Raw genomic sequence first — 11009 nt, forward strand, 5'->3', positions numbered from 1 at the left:
ATCCTGCTTATCCAATCATCTCTGGCTTATGTCACAATCCAACCTCGGATAAAACGATGTTTTATTTACACAAACACTGCAATGGAATGGCATGAAATTTAGCACACAGCAGCATGGATTCCAGTTGATCACAATATCAGTTTTAATATTTACACTCAGGTCCATTAGATTTAGATTTAGATCCCTAGGGCAACTCCATGAGACAACATCAGGAATAAAACCAGACTCAAAAGGGAACCCATCTTCTTCTAGCTAACACCAGACAGCGGGATTATAAATCATCCTCTTCCACAAGATCATGTATAACAAAACTTGAACACTGCGATGAAAACTACATGTAGTTGTTAATGTTAGATAACAATGTGTATATCTAACCCCGCTGGTAGGGTAAGTATTTTATTGGAGATATATATATATATATATATATATATATATATATATATATATATATATATATATATATGAGAATGGTTGAATGGTATGCTGATATCCTCTGAGGCAGTGTTTTGTTTTGTTTTGTTCCTCAGGCCATGTACTGATGAGTTACATTGTGCTCTGACGCACAGCTGAAGTGAGAACCATCTTTGGCGATTTTGCACATCTGCTCAGGTTTCAGGTGGACTTCACCTCTGGACTTCTTCTGTAGAGGTTATGGTTCTGAAGGACAGGAATTTTCTCTATTCACACACCCAGTGAGATCACGTCATATCACTCATACAGTGTGTGTAGCTCCAGCTACTAGCAAACGTTTTCTTTATTTATTCACTTGTTTACGACAAAAAAAAGTCCTTGTTTTTAACGGATCCTTAAGCACTTTCGGGACAGTGAGCTTCTGGAGTGTCCTGTTACATGAATACCGATGAGTCATATAACAAGCATCATCTACTCGCCGAAAGACAAATGATAAGTCCAGGTTTTCAAGCATCAGGTTACACCTATGAGAGTATTACACAAAGGGTACAGCACTGGAGAGATTCATGTGAGACTTGTCCGAGGCTAATTGGACCCACAAGTGGGTGTGATGGTTAGGTGTCCATATATTTATGGCCATATTGAGTATGTTCATACAGTAGGAACCTTATCCTGTGAACCATGTCATGATCAAACACATTTCAGATTCACATGAAGAAGGAGCATCATGGTTTCCTGACTCAGGGCCTGGAGAGCGTGCAAGCTGACTCAGCTGAGCCTACGGCTAAACCTTGATGGTGGCGTGGCTGGCTGCTTTATGTCCCAGGGCGCCCTCATGTCTGCGTTACCTTCCGGAGCTCCCTTTTAGTTATGTTATAACTAGTCCACCTATCCGGTGTCACCCAAATGAAGATGTTTTGAGTCTGGTTCCTCTCCAGGTTCTTCCTCATATCGTCTCATGGAGTTTTTCTTCACGTCTTTCACTTCTGGCTTATGTTTTATATCTAAAGCTTTGTGACAAAGTCTATTGCTAAAAGTGTTATATACAGTAAGTGCTGTATAATTTTATCTTCTAAACAAAACTGAATCGAACTGATTCCTACCGAAATCTATCCAGACATGAGCCTTTCTCCATAATCTCCTGATGAGCAGACTCGACACCACAGCTAGAGACTTCAATGACTTTATGTATGACAGAAAATACATTAAAATCTTTTAAAAATAGGACAACTCTAACATTCCTTTAAAAATAATGACTCGCATTAACTTAGAGGCCATAAATATGTTTTTTTTTTAATGTAAAAATCAAGACATACATCTACACCTAGCTTCGTTCTGTACTCAGACAAGCTTGAATTCTCTTTATTCAATATGTAAAAATATGTGGTACATGTGGTTGGAAATGATTGGAGATTATTTGTATGGATTGAGTAAAATATGTTGTTCTTTGCATGCCAGGGTTTTGCAGACGAAGCATCTGACTGAGCTGAATTGATTAGCCATACTGTGGCAAGAAAGCGCTCGTAAATTCGGAAATCGGGAACGACATCCAGGAAGAGGCCGCTTCCGAAGTGCACATAGGTGGTGGGCAAGATTCAACTAATCTCCCTACTTTCATGGAAAGGAAAGGGATTTGTTTCAAAGAGCAGCGGTCCACAGAGGGGGAACGCTTTGCCAAACAAAACATTCTGACAGAAGAAGCCCATTTTTCAAGGACGCTGCCAGTTTGATCGACCTCGCATCGCAGCAAGGGGTGAAAGCAGCACAGTGGCTTTGACCTGGTTTTCTTCACTCTTCACACATGGCAGCTTGTCTTGTTTTTCCTTGGCTCCCAAAACAGGAGCTAGGCAGCTTGGCCCAGATGTTTTCTCAATATTAGGAACTTTTTGGGTTCTCTGGACGACAGGATTTCTTCCAGTCCTACAAGTAATTACAGTATTAATATATATTTGAGACACCCTTCAGTTCTGAACGTTCTGAGCAGATTCACAGCATAAGGACTCTTTTGTGTCTTTTCTGTTGTGTGTTTCCTGTGTTTAAATGTGTTCCTGGCCCGGTTTAGCACCTTACTGCAGGCGAAATGAGGTATGTGAAAATCATAGCTCAGCTCTTTAGTTATTAGCCTATTTAACTGGGATTGAATGGTTTTAATTCAGACTTCTGTGACTGTCTATAAGGCATCTAATGGCAGTTTGTTCTGTAGATTCACGGGTCCCTGGGTGGCAGAATATTTGGAATAGAAATGTTTGGTTCAATAGAGAATCATTCTCTTTTGTGTTCTGTGTTATCAGTAAAAATTAATAAAAAGTCATAATTTTTTTTTTTCATTAAATGTGCATGACACTCCAGGATCAGGGTATGGGAACTTGTGAAGTCCAGTCTTCTTTATAAAACTAAACTACAATCTTCTACAATACAGAATCATTTACAATAGCTTTTAGCCACCTTTACTATTCAGAGTGTACACTACATTGTGGGACTTCTTCTTTAGATCATTCTCCAGCTCTTCATCACCTGCATACCGCCTCCAGAGCTCCTGAGAGTCCTCAAGAAGCAAATCACAAAATATCTTCATTAAACAAGGCTGGAATGTTTGTATAAAAGAAAATGCTGCATGCATTGTATGTAGAGCTGAGAACACATATCCCCACGATGGGAATCGGATCTGTGCACAATGCACTTTGGCTTTGGGAAAATCTATAATCCCCCTCTAAGAAGGGGGGCGATGGGGCAGGGGGTTATACGTCGTTTCGACACTGTTTTTCTGTTGTTGTTGTTGCAGACGAGGTACAGACAGAATTGATTTGAGATGCTATCTGGCTATTTCGGTGCAGTGTGTGTTCCCCCAAGGATCCGGGCTGGGGATGTTGTTCAAATGCATGTGGTGTAGTCTTCCCACATGACAAAGGTGTTAACAGTGAAGCTTCTCAATCTGTGTAAAAATAAACAATGAGCTTAAAGGAAATGCTGTATTTGTACCTCTTCCATGCGTTTCACTTCTTCCATACCGTCTTCCTATTGGTGGCTTTAGACGAGTTGAAAAGCAGTAGTGAGATTTTAATTCAAATACTCTGCACTCTGCCAGAAGTAGCAGTAAATCAGCTGCTGATGATAGATGTAGTCATGCGTACAAAGGCGAGAAGAAATAAAGGGAACTATGACCACTGATGATACCATTTTACAGCGTCCTGTGGTCACCATGTGACCTTGTGCTAAGGGTTTCTACGTGTGTGCTCACGTACACAAGAAGTTATCCAGATGTTCAAACAGCTCCCTTGGTGGTTAGAAGGGGTGAAATAGAGGTATGTTTTTAATATTGTGTGTCCGTTGAGCTGCATGAATCTCACAGATCTCGCAGCCATGGTCATAGAACATCAGGTCAATTCAGTTATATTAGGACATGACTTAGCAGCATTAATTTTCTCTTCTGACAGCTGAAAGTCAAAGCCCTCGCAGTGGAACATCCTGGTAGAAATAATACGACTGAATCCATGACACGTCATATAAGGGGATGTGGTATTCAGACAGAAGTTGACCCCAAAAATCTTGAGGTAGGAAAAATGATATATGCTTTGGTTAGTAGTTTCATAAGTTTGCAGCATGATTCAGGTTCATTGGGACACAGTGAAGGAATATAATGGTTCATGAAGCAGTTGGACATAAGTGGTTGGACGTAAGCGGTTGGAGGGAAGTGGCTGGACGTATGCAGTTGGATATAAGCGGTCGGACATATGAAGGTGGACATAAGCGGGTGGATGTATGGACTCATGAAACCCCATAACTATAGTTAAATAATGCATCGATTGATTTTATCTGCATTAAACGTCTTGTATTTTATGAACCATCTGAAGAAGCAAGGGAATGTATGCAGGTGGACGTAAGTGGTTGGATGTAAGCAGTTGGATGTAAGTGGTCAGACATATGTGGTTGGACGTATGCAGATGGACGTATGGACTCATGAAACCCATCAATATGGTTAAATAATGCATTTATGGATTTTATCTGCATTAAATTTTTTATCTGTCTTGTATATGCAATGCAAATGTGTGTTACAAATGACCAAACATATCATTAAACATAAGTTTCAGTCAGTCCTGACAAAAAGGGTGAGCCGTGTTTCTTTAGCATACGATATCGATATTTTTCCTTCACCAGTAGATCGTCAACACTTTTAAGAAATCCTCTATGAGTTGGCTTAGCATTTCTCATGGTTGAATTTTCTACCATTTGGCTGTGGTTATTAGGAAGTAGGGGGCTTAGTAGGTGTGTTCCAGGCACAGAATTGCAACATCAATTTATACCACTGATAAGTGCTATACTACTAGTTCGAGAAGATGGTTATCTTGCACATACACGTGTATACGTAGTCACGCTGCCTCGATGTGCTCCTGGTATTGTCAGACCTTCACTACAGCCGTATAAATGCCACAGATCTGTGTGTTGAGAATATGGCCCTGGCAATCATCCCTATGCCGAACCAAAACCATAGCAATGCGACTGCTTTTCACTCACGCACAGATGCATTCCAAAAAATGTAAAAACCTGGCCCGTGCAAGCGCATAATGATTTCTACATCTGCAGAGCACAAGACTGGAAGATGACTTACAGATCACTGTAAGATTTAACGTTTCGTCTAATCGTTACCGTTAACCGCAGAGCATTTGTTATTACACATGCTAATAAATACTACTAACATGACTAACTAATTCCATTTAACTAATACTACTGTAATAGCTTAAGAAGGGTACGTAATGATGGAATAACACTCAATTATGTGGACAATCCATCTTTCTTCCCCTCTTTAACCTTTAAAGGCGAGTTCAAGTTGAATAAATGATCCAATATTTTCATGTAGTGCTTGTTTGTGAGAGCCGGTCACCACCGATATTATTCACTTTCTTCCCAGCGTGTTTTACATGTTTTGCTGAAAACAAATGAAGACAATGATTAGGAGATCATAGCATTGCAACAAAATATTGGCACAAATCAAAGACTATAGTTCATTCCTGTCTAGTATTAAACAGACGTTCAGCATCAGAACAGAAGGACAATGCATTTTACACATGTTACTCCCAAGGCCTGATGAGATATCTACCTTCCAGACCTGCCCGATCCATCCTGATGCTGAACTTCAGCTTGGAGCGTCCTTCACCGGAGAATCGCCCACTGCTCGTGAAGATGATTATAAATGTTCTCTCTTTGGCAGCCTAATGATTGCACTTGCTAAAAAGTCTCATTCATTATATACTGGATAACTGCAAATAGACTTACAGCTAAAACTCCACTGAAATCAGCAAAGATCCTGATGCACTGAAGATCTTTCCAACACACTTCATAGTATAGAATACAAGTGTAGAAGAGAAATGATTTATAATCGTGCTATCAGGTGTCACCCACATGACGATGGGTTCTCTTCTGAATCTGATTTCTTCCTCATGTTGCCATCGTCGACTCTAGCTTGCTCACTAGGGATAAATATACAGTAAAGCTGCTTAGTGACAAAGAAACTGAATTCAAATTGGACTGATGGAAAAGAGAAACAGAAATGTAAAACTTCTCGAGTGGTCTATCTCGAGTACTATACGTATTACACAGATCATGTTATGTTATGTGTCACTGTCACATGAACTTTAACTCTTACAACCACACATTTGCTTACACACTATTCCATCATGAAGATCCGCGAGCAGTAAATAAGTGTTTTGATGTTTTTCAACATCAGAAGAGGGAAGAAATGGGGGCAGGGTTGTTGGTGCCAGATGGGCTGGTTTGATATCGTATTCCTCTTAATAACCCAAATTCTATAAGTCTGAATCTGCACTTAATCCGATTATGATACTCAGAAAGCCTTGTAGTCCTCCATGTTCTCCATTAGTGTTGCTATAGAAATGTACAGATGAATGTAAGGCTTGGATTCCAGTAACTCTAACCCTGTAGTTTTCTCTATTGTGCATCACTCGTTTTTTTCTTTCCTTCAGAGCTTATTAAAGTACTTCACGAGAATTTGGAACAGAGGGAGGGGATTCATAAAACAGTGCTCTAAGAAAAAAAGTGTAGAGCCAATGATCAGTGCTTTTGAACCATTTGTAGTTAGATTTATTGTGGTGGAATCTCCATGAGACAAGTTAGCTCCTGTTCTATAAACAGTTCCCTCAAACAAGCTCTCACTTTCTCCCGGTAAAGGGCTCCATTCCTTCAATTATATGAAGTCTGCCAGTATCATATGATGAAAAACAGCCCCACACCATGATGCTTCACCTCCAAACTTCACTGTTGGTGTAGTGTTTTTAGGGTGATGTGCAGTACCAGTTCTTCTCCAAACATGGTGTGTAATATGACAGACAAAAAGTTCAGTTTTGCTCTCATCTAACCAGACTACACTCTCCCAGTATTTCATAGGCTTGTCCAAATGAGTTGTAGCAAACTTTAAACGAGCTTTGACATGCCTTTTCTTTAGTAATGAAGTCTTGTGAGGTGAGCGTGAGCAGTGGAGTGCATTGCCTATTGTTTTCTCTGTGACGATGGCACCTGCTGCCTCCAAGTGTTTCTGGAGCTCTTTCCGAGTGGTCCTTGGCTCTTGGGCTACTCTTCTGACTATTCTTCTGACTCCCTGGTCAGAAATCTTGCGAGGAGCTCCTGTGCGTGGCCGGTTGATGACCGAGTGATGTTGCTTCCACTTGTGGATAATGACCCTGATGGTGCTTACTGGAAGATTCAGAACTTCAGATCTCTATCTGTAACGTCTTGGGAGAGCTCTTTGCTTTTACCCATCATGAGATGTTTCTTGTGTGACTCCTTGGTAATGAAAAGCCTTTTTACAGACCATCAGTTTACTAACCCAGCTGATATTAATTTGCACAGATAGGGGGCGTAATTACTTAAAGATTTCAGCTGGTTCCTTACCTTGCCTTGGAGAACTGCTTTTTTTTAGTGTGTTCAATACTTTTTTCCCCATGTCATTCCACTTTATTACACATAACTTTATTTATGGACTTTAATGTTGTTAATTCTTGATATTTCCATATTTCTTGAGTTAATACTGATGTGTGGTGAAAATTTCATGTGAATAACCTCATTGGAAATATATTTACTGAATCAAATGTTGACGCGTTCAGTACTTATTTCCCACGCTGTACAGTGTATTGCTGGACTCGTGTGGATTGCATGTTGTATATGTAGAAAGCATTGTAAAGTTTAGCAATTAGACTAATGTTTAGCAACCCCAGTATGAAGCAAACCCATTACGCATGAGACATGACCAGACATTTGCCTTTAAGGATCTTGTTTTGACACATTGGCGAGATGGCAGTGGTTTAGTAAAGCACATGAAGTGAAGGTCTTGTAAATATGCAGAAACTCCTTATTGTTTAGGAGTTTATTGTTTGTGCCGGCCTTTAGAGTTCTGGCATTACTGCACAAGGCTGCCTGGTCACACAGCAACTGTAGGTCAAAGAAGCGAGAGAGAGATAGAGAGAGAGAGAGAGAGAGAGATCTTCCACAGGGGCCAAGAGTCTGCTACATGCCAATGATCACTGGCTCCAGACAGATACCCACCCCCCATACACACACACATTAATATACCCCATCCATATACAATATCTCGTCAAAAAGAAGATCATTGTAAGATCTGGAGTTGTCACCCATGAGAAATTCAGATCATTGTCATCCATGTTTATAATAGTTTGCAGATTCTGTACTGAAACCTTGTGGTTTTTATCAGGAGCAGCAGCAGCAGCCATTTTTGGTCTTCTGAAACTGCATTGCAGCGCAACCACAAATTCTCTGGCAAAAGAAATGGTTGTTATGGAAGCAGTGGGGAGACGTTGTACGCTGAACTTTAACTAAGATTGAACTTGAATTTGTTACTACACGAGTATTCTGACTCGACACATAAAATAATACAATTTCTACACAATCCTACAAACAGGGAACTGAAGAGAAGGTTTTCATTTAATTTGATTGAGATTATTTCAAATCACTGATGATCCTGAGCTCGGGTTACGCTCTGTGTGGAGTTCTGGATGTTCTCCCTGTGTTCCTGTGGGTTTCCTCCAGACCGGAGGTAGATCTTTTATTTCTCTCCGGATACACTCTGATCCTGACCAGGATGAAGCGATGACTTGAGGTGAACGAATTAGCAGATTATTTTGCTACCAACAGTCATAACATTGATTTAGGAGGAAGAGCTAAAACAATGGCAACAGGACAAAGAATGAATGAAATGCATTTGATTGTTTTGAGGCTGAAAGGCTTGTGTTCTGTTCGTCTCTAGTCAGAAGGCATCAGTGTTTTCCTGAGACAAAGGCAATCAGAGTCCGCATGGCGTCACGTGTAAGAGACAGACAGAGATTAGAAAGAAAAGCGTGAAGCTACTGTGTGTCATTGCCTGCTGCTACACTTATACACAGTTATGTAGAAGCGTCTCCAACAAGTCTCTTTCCATTTTCAATTAAACGTTTAATATTTGTATAATGATTTTAACAATAGAAACTTTAGTCAATGCAGATTTGCGTCCCTAATGACGTATCAGGCACCAGTGGAGAAGCCTCCACTCTTCTGTGAAGGCTTTCCACTAGATTTTGGGGCGTCACAATCAGTTTGTGCACTTTGTGTCGTGCTGGAACAAGTTTAGGTCCTCAGCTATTAGGGAAATTGTAATTCTACAGCGTACAGAGAACTTCTATATAATTGCGTGGTTTAAACAGTTTGGGGAAGAACCACATATGGGTGTGATGGTCAGGGGTTCGCAAACTTTTGGTCATGTAGTGTATATATCTTGTGATGATGTTCAAGGGATGGGCCGTGTTTCTCTTGTTCATAACCATGGAAACGCACACAAACACACACCCAAAGACAGTAGGGGTGAAACGCCTGAGCTTTATTTAAACACAGTGCACGCAGAACCAGCATCGAGTTCTACACTCCTTCAAACATGACTGAGCTTCTGTCCTTTCAGAGTTACAATGCTCCTTGCAGGCATGATTCGAAAACAACAACAGTGGGAAATATAGTGCCTAAAACAGATGTATAAAACATTTGTGTAAAAAAATAAACGTTATAATAATATGAAGTGTATAAGGGTGGACGGCTATTTAAATCTGCATGTAGATACCTTCTTGTTCTATATCTGAGAAATCATGATGTAATGAATTCTATTCATTATATAAAGAGCTTGTACACAATTTTACACACACATACACACACATACACACACACACATACACACACACACACACACACACACACATACATACACACACATACACACACACACACACAGATATTACACCAGACATACTGCCTTCCTGCTTCTCACGTGTCAGGGTGTTTCCTCACAGCTTGAAAACACTGCTGTTTCAGTACCACTATATACCAGATATACTGTATCACCAGAACATTACTGAAGAGCTACCTCATTACTACAATCCGTCTGTGAGCATGTTCATCAAAACATTTCAGTGGTAGCTTTTCTTTTATAAGGACAAAAAGAAAGAGTAAAATAATATTTATTTTACTGAACTTCACATTCAGTCGCCGGTAACGTGATGTTTTCAGAAGGAAGTGACACTTAAAGTTCTGAGTTACACCAGACCCTGTTCGATCTTCTCCACCTGCATCCTGCGTGAGTCAGACGGACGCTGTGGGGGTTCTTCAAAGCTGATTTCATCATCAGACGGCAAGGTCACCGAAATCTACTGCTGTGACAAACACAGAAGGTAATTCATGTCATTCGTTTACTGTAAGGGGATTGCACGTAATGGAACAATCTCTTCAGCTGTGAAGTGTGCTTCTCTGGACAAGAAATTTTGACTTTTTACTTTCAGCTCTGTGTAAATGTTGATATGATATAGTTTTAGTCCTGAGCTCGGGTTATTGTCTGTATATGTTTCCTCTGGGTGCTCCGGTTTCCTCCCATCACCCCAAAAACCTGTAGGTGGACTACAGGTGACCACAAATGCCCCTAGGTGTGTGTGTGTGTGTGTGTGTGTGTGTGTGTGTGTGTGTGTGTGTCTTGCACTTTTGCACCCAGTGTTCCTTCTGGCTGAAGATGCATAAATTAATGAATTAACCCAGGATCTTTACTTCATCTGTGTTTATCATGATGGTGTAATGACGGTTCCCATCAGACCCAGGCCAGGTGAGTGTGTGCAGGTGAAAGCATGAACATTAGATTAGCCTGAGAGAGAAGACACACAGCCAGACATACACTCCTGTCACTCAGGGTCAGTACAGTAGGTAGTATATATATATATATATATATATATATATATATATATGTGTGTGTGTGTGTGTGTGTGTGTGTGTGTGTGTGTGAAGTTAAAATAAGTCTGTGAGTAAAGTCTGGCGTCGTCATTTCCGAAAATCCCTAAAGAGAACCTTTTTAAGCAGAATTGAGGCATCTTACCGTCATGGAAATTAGCTGACACGCCGCACGCCCATTCACTCAGTTACGTCATCGCGCTCGAGTTTGCTGGAAGGTGTGTGCGCTTGTCTGTGTGTGTGTGTGTGTGTGTGTGTGTCTGTGTGTCTGTTTCCATCTCGACCAATTGAGTGAGCGATATGCAAATATTCTCTAGGACTGGACCAATAGAGAGTGG

General features: G+C 40.6%; 2 long non-coding RNA genes across 3 annotated transcripts; one reads left to right on the top strand and one right to left on the bottom strand.

The window, feature by feature from the left end:
* The first annotated feature begins 548 nt into the window (after positions 1-548).
* Positions 549-4864, top strand: LOC128600102 (uncharacterized). 2 transcript variants are annotated; one of them, XR_008384512.1, is made up of 4 exons: positions 549-1599; positions 1870-3319; positions 3497-3713; positions 3846-4864. It is a non-coding gene; the product is annotated as an uncharacterized LOC128600102 (long non-coding RNA). The 2 variants fall into 2 exon arrangements; XR_008384513.1 differs by having other exon boundaries at positions 3596-3713.
* Positions 4865-9268: 4404 nt separating this feature from the next.
* LOC128600104 (uncharacterized) lies at positions 9269-10918 on the bottom strand. Its single transcript, XR_008384515.1, has 2 exons — positions 10817-10918; positions 9269-10109 (listed from the first exon to the last, which is right to left on the bottom strand). It is a non-coding gene; the product is annotated as an uncharacterized LOC128600104 (long non-coding RNA).
* Positions 10919-11009: the final 91 nt, after the last annotated feature.

This window comes from Ictalurus furcatus, chromosome 24, assembly GCF_023375685.1.
Source record: "Ictalurus furcatus strain D&B chromosome 24, Billie_1.0, whole genome shotgun sequence".
NCBI classification, from domain to species: domain Eukaryota; kingdom Metazoa; phylum Chordata; class Actinopteri; order Siluriformes; family Ictaluridae; genus Ictalurus; species Ictalurus furcatus.